The following is a 19,210-nucleotide window of genomic DNA, read 5'->3' as shown; positions in this document are numbered from 1 at the left end:
GTCATGACATTTGGGTTCTCTCCACATTTTGGCTGTTATGAATAACACTACTAGGAATCCTCTGTGTGAGTTTGTATGTGAACATGCTTTTGATTCTCCGGGGTGCAGACCTAGGAGTGCAAGTGCAGTGTTGTATGGTAATTCTATGTTTAACTGTCTGCAGAATTGCCAAACCGTTTTCCAAAACAATTGGATCATTTTACATTTCCACCAGCGGTATTCCAGCTTCTGCACATCGTCGCCGACACTTGTCCATCCTGTTGAGTTTAGCCATCTTACTGCTTTTGAAATAATAGTGCACTTTAGTTTAGATTTGCATTTCCCTGATGACTAATGAGGTTACGCTTCTTTTCCTGTGCTTGTTGACAGTTTCTGTATCTGCTTTTGAGAAATCTCTATTCAAATCCTTAGCCTGCAAACTTTTTTTCAGCTTTTTGCCTGTATTTTTACTCCCTTCATATACTTTTTGATATGCCAAAGATCTATAGATCTTAACAGTTTTAGCCTTCATATTTTGGGATTTTTAAAAAGTCTTTCTCTTTTATCAATAAAAAGAAAATAAAAACTTCTAAAATTTTTATGGTTGCATATTTTAGTTTTAAATATTCAGTCCATCTGGAATTTCGTTTTGTGTAAGGTATGAGAAAAAGGATGAAAACATTTTTACAGGTGGTCTGAGTGATTACCAGATTGCTACAAACGCTCCTTTTCCCATGACCCATATCTTAACTGCATTTTCCCGTAGTCGGTACAGAGAAGCCTTTTTACAAAGGGAGGCCACCATTCCCAGCCATTTCATTTTAATGTTTGTTTTCTGCAATTAAATCCCTTGTGTATCTTATCTACACACCTTTTCTTTTAAGCTAATACAAATTTTGTGTGAGTAGAACCTTGTCGAGTGCAAGATGGGCTTGAATTTCATAACTGGTTCCGTGTGGTGCAGCCCAGCAGATGGACAGACAGAAGCAGGGGCTGCACAGGCGACAGAAGCTATGAGAACAGGAGCCTCTAGAGATTTGCTGTGGAATTTCACAGAAAGCTCTAGACTTTTCTGTGTAAACTTATCATCATATATGGGCATCACCTTAGAACAGACAGAGAATAATGCTTTAAAAGTTAGACATTCCTAAGGAAGGTGTTCATTCCTTAGCAGATGCTGAGAAGTGTATGTGTTTTGGTGAAGATATGTACCCATTTCTACTGGGTATGTATCTAGAAGTAGAATTGCTGGGTCCTGGGATATATGTATGTTCACAGCTTTTGTAGATACGGACAAAACATTTTTAAGCTGGTTGTACCAAATTACACTTTCACTAGCGGTAGATTAGAGCTCCAGTTACTCCACGTTGTACCCAATAGTTGGTATTTTCCATCTTTTCCGTTTTAGCCATTCTGGCGTGTAGGGGATAGTATCACATTGTGGCTTTTTATTAGAATTTCTCTAATAACCAGTGAAGTTTTGTCACTTTTCCTATGTTTCTTGGCCATATAGAAATCTTTTATACAGTGTTCAAGTATTTGCTCATTTTTCTATCGACCTGTCTGCTTTCTTTTTCCTTTTCGGATTGTTCTTTATGTATTTCAGAACCAAGTCAGTAGTAGGATATATGTATTGCAAATAACTTCTGCTACCACATGAATTCACCCTTGTGGCTTGTCGCGAACTTTCAGATTCAAAAACCTGTCTTTTACAAAAACAAGCAAATGTGTAGACATAAAAGTTTATTAGGGGTTACCAGGGGCAGGAGGGAGGAAATAAAGGGGTGTTCCTGCATATGGAGACTGAGTTCTGGTTAACAGTGGTGGAAAAGTCACATTGATGAAGGGCAGGGTTGCACAGCCAATTAATGGTAATTACTGTCAGTTGTTCAGTTAGCAAAGGTTGTGTGGTATGTTTGCAACAACAACAACAATGAACAGCTGCTGAGGCAACATAATAGTACTGAACGGATGAGGCGTATTCTTTTATTATACTTTTCTCTTTTTTAATTTGTTTTTATAACATGCTACTGTTCAAATTAATAAAATGTTTGCATGATGAAAGTGGCTAACAAGGTCTGTCCCACCCATTACATCCTTCTAAGGTTTAAATGAGGGACTACATGCCATCAGCAGAGGCTCAGCCTTAGTTGCCACTCGAGAAATACTTCATTTCTCCCACTCTTCTGGCTCACTGTCTTCTCCCCTGGTTTATTTGCTCTTCTCTTTAGAGCTGGAAGCATGTGACCACCAGGCTTCCTGACACCATCGTTCTGCTTTCTATACCAATGTTATTGTAGTCTTGGGTTCATGGGCAGCCTCTCCGCAGGTTTAATTCTTTCATTTCTGTTAATTTATTATTTAAATATATTCCTTTAATTTTGTCCTGCTTATAGAAGTACATTCTAAAAAAAAAAATTTTTATTCTAGTCATCGAAAATGTGGAGACTACCCTAACACACATGGGAAAACCATGAGTAAGAATAGACTCCACGGCAATGGGTTTTATATGTGTCACACACATTTATGTATATTCACATAAATATTATATCCTGCTCCTTTCACTCAATATTAGCCTTTTCCATGATAAAGTTTTGTTTATTTTACAGACAACATCAAATTGTTTTATTATGTTCTGCTGTGTGCAAGGAGTGTATAATTTTAGCAATTTGAGTATAGTTGAAATATTAAATGTGCATGTTTCTAGTGATCTTCAACCTATACTTAAATCTTTTAACAAAGATCTTTGCTATTGAACCTTTTTATTTAATTGTTATTCAGCGTTCTTTAACACTAAGAATCAACTCAGATCATATTTTCTCCCTCTTACACATGAAGGCCCTTAAAGTATTCAAAGATTGTCGTTGTTGTTAGGTGCTGTCGAGTCGGTTCTGACTCATAGAGACCCTATGCACAACAGAACGAAACACTGCCTGATCCTGCGCCATCCTTACAATCATTGTTATGCTTGAGCTCATTGTTGGAGCCACTGTGTCAATCCACCTCATTGAGGGTCACCCTCTTTTCTGTTGACCCTGTACTCTGCCAAGCATGATGTCCTTCTCCAGGGACTGATCCCTCCTGACAACATATCCAAAGTATTTAAGACGCAGTCTCGCCATCCTTGCCTCTAAGGAGCATTCTGGCCACACTTTTTCCAAAACAGATTTGTTCGTTCTTTTGGCAGTCCATGGTATATTCAATATTCTTTGCCAACACCACAATTCAAGGTGTCAACTCTTCTTCCGTCTTCCTTATTGATTGTCCAGCTTTCACATGCATGTGATGTGATTGAAAATAGCATGGCTTGGGTCAGGCGCACCTTAGTCTTCAGGGTGACATCTTTGCTCTTCAACACTTTGAAGAGGTCCTTTGCAGCAGATTTGCCCAATGCAATGTGTCTTTTGATTTCTTGACTGCTGCTTCCATGGCTGTTGATTGTGGATCCAAGTAAAATGAAATCCTTGACAACTTCAGTCTCTTCTCCATTTCTCATGATGTTGCATATTGGTCCAGTTGTGAGGATTTTTGTTTTCTTTATATTGAGGTGTAATCTATACTGGAGGCTGTGGTCTTTGATCTTCATTAGTAAGTGCTTCAAGTCCTCTTCACTTTCAGCAAGCAGGGTTGTGTCATCTGCATAATGAAGGTTGTTAATGAGCCTTCCTCCAATCCGGATGCTCCGTTCTTCTTCATATAGTCCAGATTCTCGTATTATTTGTTCAGCATACAGATTAAATCGGTATGGTGAAAGAATACAACCCTGACGCACACCTTTCCTGACTTTAAACCAATCAGTATCCCCTTGTTCTGTCTGAAGAACTGCCTCTTAATCTATGTAAAGGTTCTTCATGAGCACAATTAAGTGTTCTGGAATTCCCATTCTTCCCAGTGTTATCCGTAGTTTGTTATGATCCACACAGTCGAATGCCTTTGCATAGTCAATAAAACACAGGTAAACATCCTTCTGGTATTCTCTGTTTTCAGCCAGGATCCATCTGACATCAGCAAGGATATCCCTGGTTCCACGTCCTCTTCTGAAACTGGCCTGAATTTCTGGCAGTACCCTGTCGATATACTGCTGCAGCCGTTTTTGAAAGATCTACAGCAAAATTTTGCTTGCGTGTGATATTAATGATATTGTTCTATAATTTCCACATTCATTTGGATCACCTTTCTTGGGAATAGGCATAAATATGGATCTCTTCCAGTCAGTTGGCCAGGAAGCTGTCTTCCATATTTCCTGGCATAGACGAGTGAGCATCTCCAGCGCTGCATCTGTTTGCTGAAACATCTCTATTGATATTCCATCAATTCCTGGAGCCTTGTTTTTCACCAATGCCTTCAGAGCAGCTTGGACTTCTTCCTTCAGTACCATTGGTTCCTGATCATAGGCCACCTCTTGAAATGGTTGAATATTGACCAATTCTTTTTGGTGTAATGATTCTGTGTATTCCTTCCATCTTCTTTTGATGCTTCCTGCGTCGTTTAATATTTTCCCCATGGAATCCTTCACTTTTGCAACTCGAGGCTTGACTTTTTTCTTCAGTTCTTTTAGCTTCAGAAACACTGAGCGTGTTCTTCCCTTTTGGTTTTCCATCTCCAGCTCTTTGCACATGTCATTGTAATACTTTACTTTGTCTTCTTGAGAGGCCCTTTGAAATCTTCAGTTCTTCTACTTCATCAATTCTTCCTTTTGCTTTAGCTGCTCGACGTTCGAGAGCAAGTTTCAGAGTCTCCTCTGACATCCATCTTGGTCTTTTCTTTCTTTCCTGTCTTTTCAGTGACCTCTTGCTTTCTTCATAGATGATGTCCTTGATATCATTCGAAAACTTGTCTGGTCTTCGGTCACTAGTATTCAATGTGTCAAATTTATTCCTGAGATAGTCTCTAAATTCAGGTGGGATATTTTTGCTCTCATGGACTTGCTCTGATTTTCTTCAATTTCAGCTTGAACTTGAATATGAGCAATCGATGCTCTGTTCTAGAGTCGGCCCCTGGCCGTTTTGTGACTGATGATATTGAGCTTTTCCATCGTCTCTTTCCACAGATGTAGTCAATGTGATTTCTGTGTGTTCCATCTGGCGAGGTCCATGTGTATAGTCACCGCTTATATTGGTGAAAGAAGGTATTTGCAAAGAAGAAGTCGTTGGTCTTGCAAAATTCTATCATTTGATCTCCGGCATTGTTTCTATCACCAAGGCCGTATTTTCCAACTACTGATCCTTCTTTGGTTCCAACTTTTGCATTCCAATAGCCAGTAATTTTCAATGCATCTTGATAGCATGTTCGATCAATTTCGGACTGCAGCAGCTGAAAAAAGTCTTCTATTTGTTCATCTTTGGGCCCTGGTGGTTGGTATGTAAATTTGAATAATAGTCGTATTAACTGGTCTTCCTTGTAGGAGTATGGATATTATCCTATCATTGACAGCTTTGTATTTCACGATAGATCTTGAAATGTTCTTTTTGACGATGAATGCAACATCATTCCTCCTCGAGTTGTCATTCCCAGCATAGAAGACTATATGATTGTCTGATTCAAAATGGCCAATACCAACCCATTTCAGCTCACTAATGCCTAGGATATCGATGTTTGTGCATTCCATTTCATTTTTGATGATTTCCAATTTTCCGAGATTCATACTTCGTACATTCCAGGTTCCGATTATTAATGGATGTTTGCAGCTGTTTCTTCTTATTTTGAGAAATGCCATATCAGCAGATGAAGGTCCCAAAAGCTTTACTCCATCCATGTCATTAAGGTTGACTCTACTTTGAAGAGGCAGCTCTTCCCCAGTCATCTTTTGAGTGCCTTCCAACCTGGGGGGGTCATCTTCCAGCCATATATCAGACAGTGTTCCGTTGCTGTTCATAAGGTTTTCACTGGCTAATGCTCTCCAGAAGTAGACTGCCGGGTCCTTCTTCCTAGGCTGTCTTAGTCTGGAAGCTCAGCTGAAACCTGTCCTCCATGGGTAACCCTGCTGGTATCTGAATACCGGTGGCATAGCTTCCAGCATCACAGCAACACACAAGCCCCCACAGTACGACAAACTGACAGACACGTGGGGGTAGCAAACTATGATTTCATTCATCATTTTCATTTTTTCATTCAATCAATATTTAGAGAGATTCCATGTGCCAGGAATAGTCTACATCATGTGGACACAGTGGTGAAAGGTACACATTATCCCTGCCATTGTGAAGGGGACACCCAGTGCGGGTGGGAGGGGGACTGGTAAAATGCAGCCCAGAGAAAGAACAGACCATGCTCCAGGAACCACACTGGACTTCAGAGAGCTTTGTTGGCTGCCATTCATCTGTCCAGCTTCTAGATGTCAGAATGCCCTCAGGCTCAGTGCTTAGTCCTCTCTCTCTGTTGACACCCTCTCTCTAGGATGCCTCAGTGAGTCAGTGGCTGTCTGTCTGTATCTGAGGATGCGATGTTTACACTTCCATCCATTTCAACTCCTACTGGTTCGCGACTGCTATTCAAATGTCAGCCTAATTCTCTGTACCGAGTTCTTCATCTGTAAAATGTGCCTTATAATGATACATTCCTCACATGGGTATCATGCAGAGCAAGTATCTTAAGAAAGGAGAAGCCCTCACAAGAGTCCTGGCACCAGTAAGTGTTAGCTGTCAATATTATTACCTGACATCTCTACGTAGATGTCTAACAGCTATTCCATGTTATCAACGCCATGAAACAATTCTTGGTCCCAACCCCATTCCACCCTTATTGATGAATTTCTCAGGGCTTCAGTGATGGGAATGTGTGTGTTTTTCCACATAATGGACATGGCTAATAAAGGTTGGCCTGGTCCTTCATAATAAGTTGCTCCAAAGTTTATATCGGTGGATTCAGACAAGTGATAGCCAACTAATATAGACAAAAAATAGAACTCTCAGCTGCTCATATTTGTACTCTCAGCCTAGAATATCTGGTGAGGGTACTATATGGACTGAATTGTGTAACCCCAAAGGTATGTTGAAATCCTAACTACTGTACCTATAAATGTGACCTGATTTGGAAATAGGGGATTTTTAAAATTATTTTAATGAGGCCATACCAGTGTAGGGTGGGTCCTAAACCTAATCCCTTCTGAGTTATAAAAAGAGCACAATAGGCACAGACACAAACAGGGGAAGAGGGAGACAGACAAAGGGGAAGATAATCTACAAGGCCAGGAACGCAAAGGGTGGCTGGAAGCTGCTAGAAGCTGAAGTAGACATGAGCCATGCCCTGAATTCCTACTTCTAGCCTCCCGAACTGTGAGAAAATAAATATCTGTTCTTTAAAGCCACCCAATTATGTTATTTTTTTCTCATGGCAGTACTAGATGACTAACAAATACCCATGGTTATACATGAAGCCTGGTGTAAAATAGTGTTCTCCCCTCCTTGTCTAGCCCACCCAAATCCTGCTATTTCCCTATCAGTGTCCTCTGCTTTCACTAAGAGCTACAACAGAGTCGGCTTGATGCTGATGCATAGAAATGCAGTTTATTTTTTCGTTTATATTTACGATTGACTGGCATCAATTTCAATGGTTTGTAAATTTTTCTGTGGAGGCATTTCTGTAATCTATGAATAATAGCAGTTGCAGCTTTTCCTTCTTTTTGTTGTCGTTTTGTTCTAGCTTGGACCTCCAGTGTTAAATATTTAATATAAATAATGATAGAAAGCATCCTTATTTTTTAAATAATTTTTTTCTGCTTTAAGTGAAAGTTTTCAAATCAAGTCAGTCTCTCACACAAAAACCCATATACGCCTTGCTACACACTCCCAATTACTCTCCCCCTAATGAGGCAGCCTGCTCTCTCCCTCCACTCTCTCTTTTCGTGTCCGTTTCACCAGCTTCTAACCCCCCTCCACCCTCTCATCTCTCTTCCAAGCAGGAGATGCCAACATAGTGTCAAGTGTCCACCTGATCCAAAAAGCTCACTCCTCACCAGCATCCCTCTCCAACCCATTGTCCAGTCCAATCCATATCTGAAGAGTTGGCTTCGGGAATGGTTCCTGTCCTGGGGCAATGGAAGGTCTGGGGGCCATGACCACCGGGATCCTTCCAGTCTCAGTAAGACCATTAAGTATGGTCTTATGAGAATTTGGGGTGTGCATCCCACTGTTCTCCTGCTCCCTCAGGGTTTCTCTATTGTGTTGCCTGTCAGGGCAGTCATTGGTTGTAGCCAGGCACCATCTAGTTCTTCTGGTCTCAGGATGATGTAGTCGCTGATTCATGTGGCCCTTTCTGTCTCTTGGGCTCGTAATCACCTCATGTCCTTGGTGTTCTTCATTCTCCTTTAATCCAGGTGGGTTGAGTCCAATGGATGCATCTTAGATGGCTGCTTGCTAATGTTTAAGATGCAAGGGCTTCTCTCGGAGCTGTTTCTGTCCACGACGGGTGTGCAGCTCTGAGATTTGGGCTCATTTAATTTCAGCCTCTGGAATGTTCATACTTTATGTTCTGGTTCCGTCCCGCCCCCATCCACCTTCAACACTTTCCTTTGCAGAGTCCTGAGATAGTGTCCCATGCATTTGTCCAGATACTTAGCTGTCAGATACCAGCATAGCCACCAGGGGCAGTGCTGGTTGTGGTTGGAGGGGGAGGGACTGTACACTGAAGGAGCTGCAAGACCTGGCTGCCTTGTGTGAGCAGGACGGGGGTGTGCTGAGGAATGGGTGCTGAAGGTGCTGAGTCAAGGGGAGTTTAATATAAAGTTGGGTCAAGGAGAGTTTGTTGACAAGGATTTATTGCCGTAGCAAGGGTTCTGGAAATGGGTTTAATATGCTGTGGGATTGCTTTTGGAAGCTTAGAAAAGGCAATGGCCCACATTCTCTGAAATCGAAATGCCAGACCTGCTGTGTCAGATGTTGGAAGAGGGATTAAAAGCCTCCAATATGTGGGCATGTCTGAGTTAGTCTTCTATAAGACCATTTCTTGGAGGTCCTGAAGGATACCCATTTCATCAAAAGAATAAGGAATGCGGACATGAGGGAGCACCAGCAACATAGAGCTTACCAATATGTATACTTTGTAGGGTGTCCCTGGACGCCACAAACAGTTAAGTGCTCGACTGTTATCCGAAAGTTTGGCCGTTTGAACGTACTCAGAGAGTCCTTGGAAGATAGTCCTGGCCATCTGCTACTAAAGGATGAAAGCCTTAAAAACACTCTTGAACAGTTTGTTCTACTATGCCCACATGGGGTGGTCATGAGTCAGAAATGACTTGATGACAACTAACAGCAACAATCGTCTATAGGCTCAGGTTGTTAGTGGGAGCTGGGCTGCCTAGTAGCAATGCAAATCATGGGATCCCAGCTCCACAGAGGCCAGGTGGAAGTACTTAACTCTCAGAAACAAGTTGTGTGTGATTACAATAGTGGTCAGCAGGTCACAGTAGCAGTTATCTATTGGAGCATAATAAATTATCCCCAAACTTAGCAGGTGTGAGATAAATGGAAAATTAATATTCAACTCATTCTGATCAATTTGGAACTAGACAAAATTTTTGGTATCACTGAACATAGTTTTAAGGTGAAGGAATAAACTAGAAAATTTAAATAAGTATAATAAGAGATTTTTCAAATAATGATGATATAATTGCCCACCTGAATAAAAGACAAATACATCAAAATCAATGGTTTCTCTCCAGTATAGACATGAGGGTCTCAAATTGGCAAGGGTGAGAAGGGCAGACCGTTCTCTTTCCCCTACTACTTGACTGGATCAAACTGTGTTCAAAACTGTAAAATACTTAGGAAAACATTGTTTTGACCAGAGCAGCAAAGGACTTCTATGACGAAAACTAATGTACTAAATGATGTACATAATGTAAATAATGTACATAAAATGAAACCTGAATATATGCAAAAAATATGCCATATTTTCAAATGAGAAGTCTTGTCAATCAAATGGAGGTCCCTAAACTAATATATAAGTGGAATGTATTTCCAGTCGGAATATTAAGATAGTTGTTTTTGAATTGTATACAGTAATCGTATGCTACAAATAGTACAGTAGATAGCAGAGGATGTTGCTGGTGTTAGGAGACTTGGAGTCCATTTCTGACTCATAGCGATCCCATTTCACTGCCCCATAGGGTTTTCTAGGCTGTGATCATTATGGGAGCAGAACAACAGGTCTTTCCCCTCAGTGCCCCCTGGTGGGTTCGACCTGCCAAACCTTCTTTGGATTAGCAGATGAGCACTTAATCACTGCAACACTGCGGCTGCCTTAAAAGGTATAGAGAAGAAAAACATGAAAAAGCAGGATACTAACAGGTGTCTACCTCTTCAGGTAACAAAACAAATTGATATTACATAGCATAGAAACTGACAATTCTACCAATGAAAGAAAATCTGCCAAGAAGTCACAATAACCATTGATACAAAGGCGGTATTTTGAGAAAATTATATTTATTTATTTAATGGTGCTGACTCAAGTGATCATTCTGGGGGACAAAGCTTGTAAAAATGTGATACACAAATGATATATTTGGAAAATCATGTGAAATGGAGATGACAAGGCTTAAGAACAATTTCCATTTTACACAGAAGGATAAAAGTTAAGCACTTGAAAAATGAGCAGTGAATTCAAACAGATCGTTCACAGCAAATCCACATGCCCAATAAACATAGTCCAAGTTGCTCAAAAACACTGGTAGTTAAGAAGATATCAAAGTCCCAGTGAAACTGGCACAATTTAAAAATCAACACCATCTATAGCTGGCTGGGCTGTGGGGTGAAGGATACCCTGAGACATGGCTGGAGAGGTGCATTATGGCAGCCTACAGGGGAAAGACATGGCCATGGCTCTGTACTTTAAAAACATACTTTGAACTGGAAATCTCACGCTATGGAGTCTATTCCACAGAAACAGATCCTGTAGTACACAAAGGATAGTTGTTATTAGTATTGACCAAACATTGACTGTACATTGATAGTTGAATGATAGATAACTTATGGTAAAGCTACATCATCAATAAATGAGTTGTTGTAGTTGAGTGGGAAAAATATCTGTGAGGTATTATTGAAGTATTACTGAAAAAATCAAGGTGCATGCAGAGAAGTGTATATAAAATGAGCACATCTGGGTTAAACAATATCAATTGTTTGAATATGCTTGGGTACCTGTTTATGTTTATGAGTGTGTATAAGTCTGTGTGCTTGTTTAAGCAAGGATAAGAGAGACTCCTTACCACATTGTTAACCTGAATTATCTTGGATTCACTTGTGGGAAAGAACAGGGGGAGGAGAGCTAGAACACGCAGGAAGAGTGGACTTAAAAAGCATGGATGATAATGTTTCCATTTTAGTAGTGTTATGTATGGACGAACAAATTTGTCTTAAAGGGAGAAAGCCAGAATATTCCTTAGAAGCAAGGATGGCTTTGGCCATGTTATCAAGAGGGAGGGACCAGTCCCTGGAAAAGGACATCATGCTTGGTAAAGCAGAGGTCCAGTGAAAAAGAGGAAGACCCTCAGTGAGATTGATACAGTGGCTGCAACAGTGTGCTCAAATATAGCAACGATTATTAGGATTGCACGTGACCAGGTGGTGTTTTGTTCTGTGGTGCAAAGGGCCACTGTGAGTCAGAACTGACTTGATAGCTTCTGACAACAACATGTAGAAGTCCAGATAAAGTGTACTGAATTGATATCATCTATTTAAATTATTCATGTAAGTTAAAAGATCAAAAAATATAGTGTCAGTGCCATATCTAATGACTTACAGAGAATCAAGGTAGAATATCAAGTGAAATAAGGGGCGAGAGCAATGTGGATAGAGTGTGACCAGGCTTCCATAAAAGTAAACACCCCAGCAGATGTACTTGTGTACCTGTGACTGTGTATATGTGTCCCTGCAGAGAGGTGTAGGGAAGGATACACGTGTGTCTATTTACATTGGATACCCTGGGGGAGCAGGACCAAATTACATATGAGGGTGGGACCCTGACATAAATTTTTTCGTCATACAAATCTGTAATCTTGCAAATGTAATAAAAAACAATTTCAGAGCTTTGAAAATTCATAAACATCATAGATATATGTATATTTTAACGTGTTTTGTTAGATATTTAAAATAGGTGAAAATTCTCTAGAATGACAGACAAAAGATTTGAATCACTGGCAGGAGAGCACACCGCAGAAAGTAATAATCAGATCCAGTGGATTTCTTGTTGTTCTTGGAGCCAGTGAGTTCTTCTGGTCTCTATAACTGGAAATGACCAAAAATAATTTTGGGAAGTCAGTAGAGTTACCCCTCAAACACGTCTTGCAAGCACACGTCTACAGCTAAATGTAGAAGGCTGGACGCCATGTGCAATTCACTAGGTAACTCATGCGCCTCTAGAAGATTCTCTTTCCCGGATATGCTGCTTCCACCTCCTCCCTGCCTAGCCCCACTGGATAACCCGCCTTTGTGCATTCTAGGCCCCATTCAGGTCTGAGCCTAGATCATAGAGGACATCAACTGGGAAGGTAGCTTTTAAGAAGAAAGATGTTGATGAAAAGATTTCCAAAAGCAGCACCTCCCCAGCCAGCCTCTCCCCAACCTGGGAATGCCAACCCCTCCCACCCTGATACCTCTGAGAATCTCTGATTTTTCGGTTTGGATCCTTAGGAGACTGCAGAATTTACCTGGTCTGAACACCTTGGTTCTTTTCTGCCTGTGACCCTCTGCCTCGCAGGAGCCGTCCCTGTCACTCTGAGGAATACACACAGGACAGACTGTATGGAGGTGCCCATCCTAGAGGCCCTGCCCTCCATTCCTCTGCCCCTGGGGGTTCCCTGTGATACTTGTGGTCTCATCTCCCAGAGACATGGATACACCCCTGTCATGTCCAGGGCTTCCCCAGACTTGGGATTTGATGTCGCGACTGAGACTGGGGCTTTGTTGTCCACTGTTGAGTCTGGGCCTGAATCTGCCCCTTCCCACCATTACCTCTGATCACCTGTGTTCTCGCTGTTCTCCCTGGGTTTGAAGCCTGTCCTCTCTTTTGGTTCTTTCACCTCAGAGGGCCTTTTTCTTCCAGTTCTTTGACCTCGGGACAGGTCAGATTTGACCACAGGAAAACAAAAAAAATTAGCAAGTTTGTTTGACATGTCAAGAACCTTGATTTAAAGGAGAAGAAAAAGTTCCAAAGCTCTACTCCTTACCCTAGGACATGCTCTACAGGAAATATCCTGCAAGCCCTGGATCAACTCTTATCCAGAAATGGTTAACACCCAGGGGGATTTTTCTACACCACCTCCCACTTACATTCCCCTAATGTGGCAAAATGGATGCATCCCAATTATAAACCCAAATTCACCCTAGGAGACCAGAAGACATTGGTGGGGTGAGTTCATTTTCCTTCAACCTGCCCTCCTCTCCTCCTACCAAGCCCTGCCTCTTTCTCTGCCCCTATACTGCTGGGAAGGGACCCAGAGTTGTTTGTTTAGGGCTTTATCTCCACTGCTCACCTGCAGGCATGTTTCCCAACAGCCTGCCATCTCTCTGATTCCTTCTCCTCCAAAGAACTCAGTGACACCCCCTTCACCATCACACCTCAGCAGGGCCCCCCCCTTACCCTCCCAAGTCCCACTGAAATCCCATTTCCCTTTCCCTATTTATGCTGCGCTCATCCTTAGGGTCCCAAGATCTCACCATCCAGATGAGTCCCGTCCTGTCCTCTCCTGGGCCAGGGGAGCCTCTAAGGGGACCTGGTGTCTGTGGTCAGCTATCTGGGACTTCTTCCATCCAGATCCCCCTTAGGGCTGGAGTTCTCTGTGCACTTGGGTTGGGAGGGTTGGGGTCACAGTGGAAGGAGGGTATGATCTTCCAGGGGAGCTGGGTTAAACAAACCTGAATGGAGGTCTCTCCTAAAGGGCCCACGTTTCCAGCCCAAAGGCCCTGCTCCTCCTAGTCCCGGGGTTCTAGCACGTCTTCAGGCGCTTTCCCCTCTGGCCTCGGTGGTGCGCCTGCGCCTTCTGCAGCCTGGCCTCCTGCCTCTGCAGCCTGTCCAGCTGGTGCCTCAGCCTCTTCAGTTCTTCTCTCTGCTTCTCCAGCTGTTCCTCCAGGCGCCTGCAGACTGCTCTCTTCTCCCTCACCTCCCTCTTCTTGGCGGCCATCAGGCAACGCCTGGCCAGCTGGTGGCAGCGTCTGGGCCTTCGCTGGACTGAGCGTGGCAGCCGCCTCTCCAGCAGCTCTTCAAAGAAGACCCGGCAGCTGAAGCCCTGGCTCACACCATGCTCCGCGTGCGCAACCAGGGCCTCCCGGGACTCGAACACGCGTCAGCAGGCCACGCAGCGGAAGCCGCGCTCACGGGTCACCAGCCACTCCGGGGTGGTTGCGCGGGGTCTCTCAGCATGCTCCTCCCGTTGGTCAGTGGGCTCCTGGGTACAGGTCTGGGGCCCCTCCTGCCAGGGCTCCAGGTTGCTGACCAGGGACTCAGTGTTGGCCAGACTGGGGGCAGAGCCGATGGTGCTCTCCTCAGAGAGCTCGGCTTCAAAGACCTGGGGAATCTTGCCCACGGGGGCAAAGGAGGTTTTGGTCTGCCGGGAGACCGCCACCCCCTTGACCGTGCGCACCTTGGTGAAATATGCGCACCTGACCCATCGCTTTACTGGGGCAGCACCGTAACTGGAGGAATGAGAGGTCTGCTCGGTGGAAGATAAAGGAGAAGAGTTCTCAGATTGTTTTGGAATCTTCCTGGGCCTGGAGCTTTGACTTTTTTCATGGGATGTTGTTGACTGTTGCACATTTTCCTCTTGGATAGAGACCTCTGAGAATAGAGAGTTAATTTACTTGAGCTTTCAGGGTCCTTATTCTCACCTGTGAGCCCAAAGCTTTGGTCATAGGGACCCCTGGAGGCCTCTCCATCACCACATCCTCCACCTCTGCAGACCCCATGCTTTCTTTCTTCTTCCCCAGAGACCCACCACCCTTTGGGGGCACTGCTGTGGAAGACAAAGTCTCCATTGTAAAGTGGCACTGTTTATGGTAGTTCATTTTTTAAGAAGTTATTTTTCTTTAATTCCACATTTATTGAATTCCAATGAATTTGTTCCTTTGGAACTTAGAAATGACCTCATTCCCATGAAGCTTCATAATAAATGTGTGACTTGACGTTTTGTATGTGGGTGATATTCTTAGTAAATTTGGAGAGTAAACACTCCAGAGCAATGGTCACCTCTTTTCATCCTCTTTTTACTGAAAGGCTTTTTATAGAGTTATACGTAAAACAGAAGAATGTGTATATTTAGTTATGATTCTTACATGTATACCTCCTCCTTGCACCCTTCTTAACCCAGCCACAGTAGAAGATGAAAATTGTTTTTCTTGGAGTAGAAGCCCAGTCCTTAGTAGATGAAGTGAGGCAGAAAGAGATGGCCGTATCTGAGAACCTTGATGCGAGAACTTCAGATGGAGAACACACAAGCTCCTCTCCTGTGTATGTCTCAGTGGGTTGTCTATGTCAACCTAAAGGTCTGTGTATGTTTCTGAATCTGTGGGAAGGACTGCAGAGTTCAGGATGCAGAAAGAGATGGAGCTAGGTCGGGTGCGTTGGATGGAGGGAAAGCTCGAGAGAGAGACAAGATTCAGAGAGGGAACATGCCAGCAGTTCGTTAGAAGGATACAGAGATCAAGGAGGGAGCAAAAAGTAGGGCTCAGCCACTGAAAGGCAGAATGGGACAGCAACAAAGAAGACAAAGGGGGGGCACACTAGTCGGAGAAAGAATGGATAACTAAGAATGATAGCAGAAACTGAGTTTAGCTATAGTTGGAATTTTAAAATTCTTTCCTGCTAGACTTGGAAAACATCATGCTAAATGGAATAAGTTAGTATTTGCCCTAAGTATAGGGCAAATACTGTACAATCTGACTTATATGAAATAAGCAAATATATAGAAAGCAAAGATTATTGGTCGTTGCCAGTTGTGGGCAGGGGGAAGGGGAAGTTTTTCCACTGGGGCACTGAGGTTATGTTAATGGTTGTAGAAAAGTTTGGAGAAGGATATTGAGAATGGTTACATGACTTGAAGAACGTAATGAGTATCACTGACTCATACATTAGAAATTATTCAGTTATATTTTATGTATATTTTCAACACAATTAAAAAAAATTAAACTTTGCAATTACAGGAGAAAAAAAATGATCTATACTATAGGTGTCTTTATGTAGAAGAATTGTTAAACACTTAGGTAAAGATGGTCAGGAGACCTTGGAGGAGAAGAGAAATCCCTAGAGCTAGAGGGGCAGGGCCTTCCTGGACCTTCTTCTGCCTGAGTCCAGGCTGAGGACTGTGGCAGCTTACATTGACTGGGAACTCTGAATGAACGTGTCGTACTGTGCTCCATCACACCACCCACTCCCAAAACCTCCTGATAAATTTGATATATTTTTTTAATTCACGTGATATATTAATTCATTCTCATGAAAAAATTAAGCACAAATCTCTGTAACCACCCTTCTACCTGGTTCTATACCCACTTCCCCACTTGCCCACCTGCGTTCTTTCCGCTAACAAAGCAGGAGAGTTCACAAATCTGACTTGTCTGCTACTGTTATGGAAAGCCCCTCAGATGACAGTAGAATTCTATACTTCACTCACATAGTTATTCCTTCATTTATTTATTCACACTATAATTTCTTACTGTTTACTAATTGACAGGAAGTTTTTTCAGGTGAAAGCCTCGGTGATCCCTTGTGGTCCTTGTTTCCAGGGTGAATCAAACCCCTTGCTGCCCAGCACCCATCGCACAGACTGAATTTTTCTCCCACCCTTACCTCGGGCCTTAGAGAAAGGCCTCTTCCTCATGTATTGCCGCTCCATTCTGGCTGGGTGAAGATGAACCAGGAAGGACGGTCACTGGCAAGATGTTTCTCCTCCTCCCACGTAGAGATGATGTCCCAAACTCTCACAAGTTGGGGACCTTGATTTAGGCAGAACTGTTTGTAATTTGGTATCCAAAGTCTCTCTCCCACAGGAAACCCTCAGACCCACAACCTCTCCAAAGAGCAGTTAGGATCTGAGTGAGCACCAAGGCTTCCAGTAACCCTTGTGTGACATCATCGCTGACATCGCTCAGTTCCAAGGGCCCAGTTTGAATCTAAACAGCGCACTAGGAAAAAATATGGCAACTGTTGTGGGAGAGGCTAGGAGGCTGGGAGGAGGGAAATTATATCTTAAAAATGAATTGCAATGTTCACTTAAAGAAGTCAACATCCAAGAGGAAGGAAACTGTGAGTTGAGGAAATAGAAGAGTATAATGAGTCGCTATTTCTCCCAAACCACTTCTCTGGCCCTGCATCAAATCTCTCCATCTCTAGAAACACAATGTCCACTCTGAACACCTCTCAGGCCTCCTTTGCCACTTAGGCTTCACACAGGCTGTTCCCTCTGACTAGTAGACATTCTCTCCCTTCCTGTTGACTGGTTCCTCCTCCAAGGTACCCAGTCTGTGCTCCTGCTTTATGTATTCAGAGCACCTAGTAATCCTCCATCATAGCACTGAGTCATAGGAGGTGCTCATTTTCCAATTTGTGTCTTCCAAATGGGTTGTAAATAACTTGGGGACAAAGATGGGATCTGCCTTGTTTTTGGCAGTCCCAGAAAGTGAGACAGAGCCCCACCCATAGGAGATACTCAATATATATCTATTGATTAAATAACAGAAGACTCTTCCAATAGACTCACCCTTCGTAGCCATCTGTGCAGAATGGAGTTTTTGGTCTGTTGCCTGGAGGTACCATCACTCAGCGGTGGTGTCTAGGCCACTCTCTCTTGACCTCCTGACTCTCAACCCTGTGAAGCCTCTTGGCCTGTCCACATGCTTCTCCCTTGGAGCCACTAAAAAGGGTAGGATTACATCATCACAGAAAGCACTGAGACTCCGGACGTCTGTGGTAAACCTGCCTGGGAGGCTTAGGAGAGCCCTCGGGGAAAGGTCCACTGTCCTCTGCTTGATCTCCTTTTTTGTCCAGGGGGCAATTAGGAAAGGAACAAGCAAATTGTTGAAACACTTTAAGGCAGGGTTTGGGAAGTTGTGCTTGGTAGGTAGAGGAGAGCCTGAGGATTTGAAGGAAAATGAAAGATGTCAACATGGGAGCAGAGGGCTCGTTTTGTGTGACGACAGATGGTAGAATGTGGGCAAGTGGTTGGAAATATATAAAAAAGAAAATCTCCTAACCATCCACCCGTATTTCAAAATTTAGGTCAAACATCACTTCCTGGTGGAAGCCTTTCCAACCCTACACCTGGTAGAATTTCCCACCCTGCTGCATACTCTATTGTATTTAAGAAATGCTTCTGCCACAACTAGGGACAAACTTGATTGCATTTACATGTTGTGATGGATAGCAAAAATGGCCACATGTTCTAATATGTATGTATCCATACATATTATATGACTTACAGCTCCCTTTCTCAAGAGCAAGATTCTTCCTCCAGTCCTTGAATTTGGACTGATCTATGATTGCTTTGGCCTTTGGGACAGTACAAAGACTAATAGAAGCAGAGACCGGATATAATTAGACACATTGTGGCTTTCTCTCTTACCAAAAACCAAACCCATCACTCTCAAGTATATTCTAACTCATAGTGACCCTGAAAGACAGAGTAGAACTGCCCCATAGGATTTCTAAGGCTGTAATCTTTACAGAAGGAGAGTGCCATGTCTTTCTTCCACAGAGCAGCTGGTGGGTACGAACTGATTACCTTTCCTTCAGCAACTGAGCCCTTAACCACTGCACCACCAGGGCTCCTCCTTGCCCTCTTGCTGCTCTTCAAACACTGAGAACCCATGGGAACAGCCCAGGCCACCCTAATAAATGACAAGAGACCATTAGAGAGAGAATCCAGCTGAGAAGATTTCACACCCTCTGCCCGCCAGCTGACATGGTGGCTGATTCCAGATACATGAGGGAGCCCAGCCGAGAGCGGCTGAGTCTGCCCCAGACCAGAAGAACCCCAAACTGCCAACCCGGAAACCTGTGAGCGAAGTAACTGCTTGTTCTTTTAAGGCACTTCATTTTTGGGTCATTTGTTATAGAGCAATTGATAACTGATCTGTTAACTGGGCTGTTTCTCTCACCAGACTGCAAGGAATCTTTTATTAATCCTTTCTGTATCAGCAGTATCTGGCAGAGGGTTATTCCTGTAGTCATTAAAAAAAAAAAAAATTTTTTTTTTTAAAAAGTAGAAATTTCTTCATTTACATCATTTAAAAGTTTCTGTCATTAT

This window comes from Loxodonta africana, unplaced genomic scaffold, assembly GCF_030014295.1.
Source record: "Loxodonta africana isolate mLoxAfr1 unplaced genomic scaffold, mLoxAfr1.hap2 scaffold_40, whole genome shotgun sequence".
NCBI classification, from domain to species: domain Eukaryota; kingdom Metazoa; phylum Chordata; class Mammalia; order Proboscidea; family Elephantidae; genus Loxodonta; species Loxodonta africana.
This window is presented reverse-complemented; position numbering follows the sequence as displayed.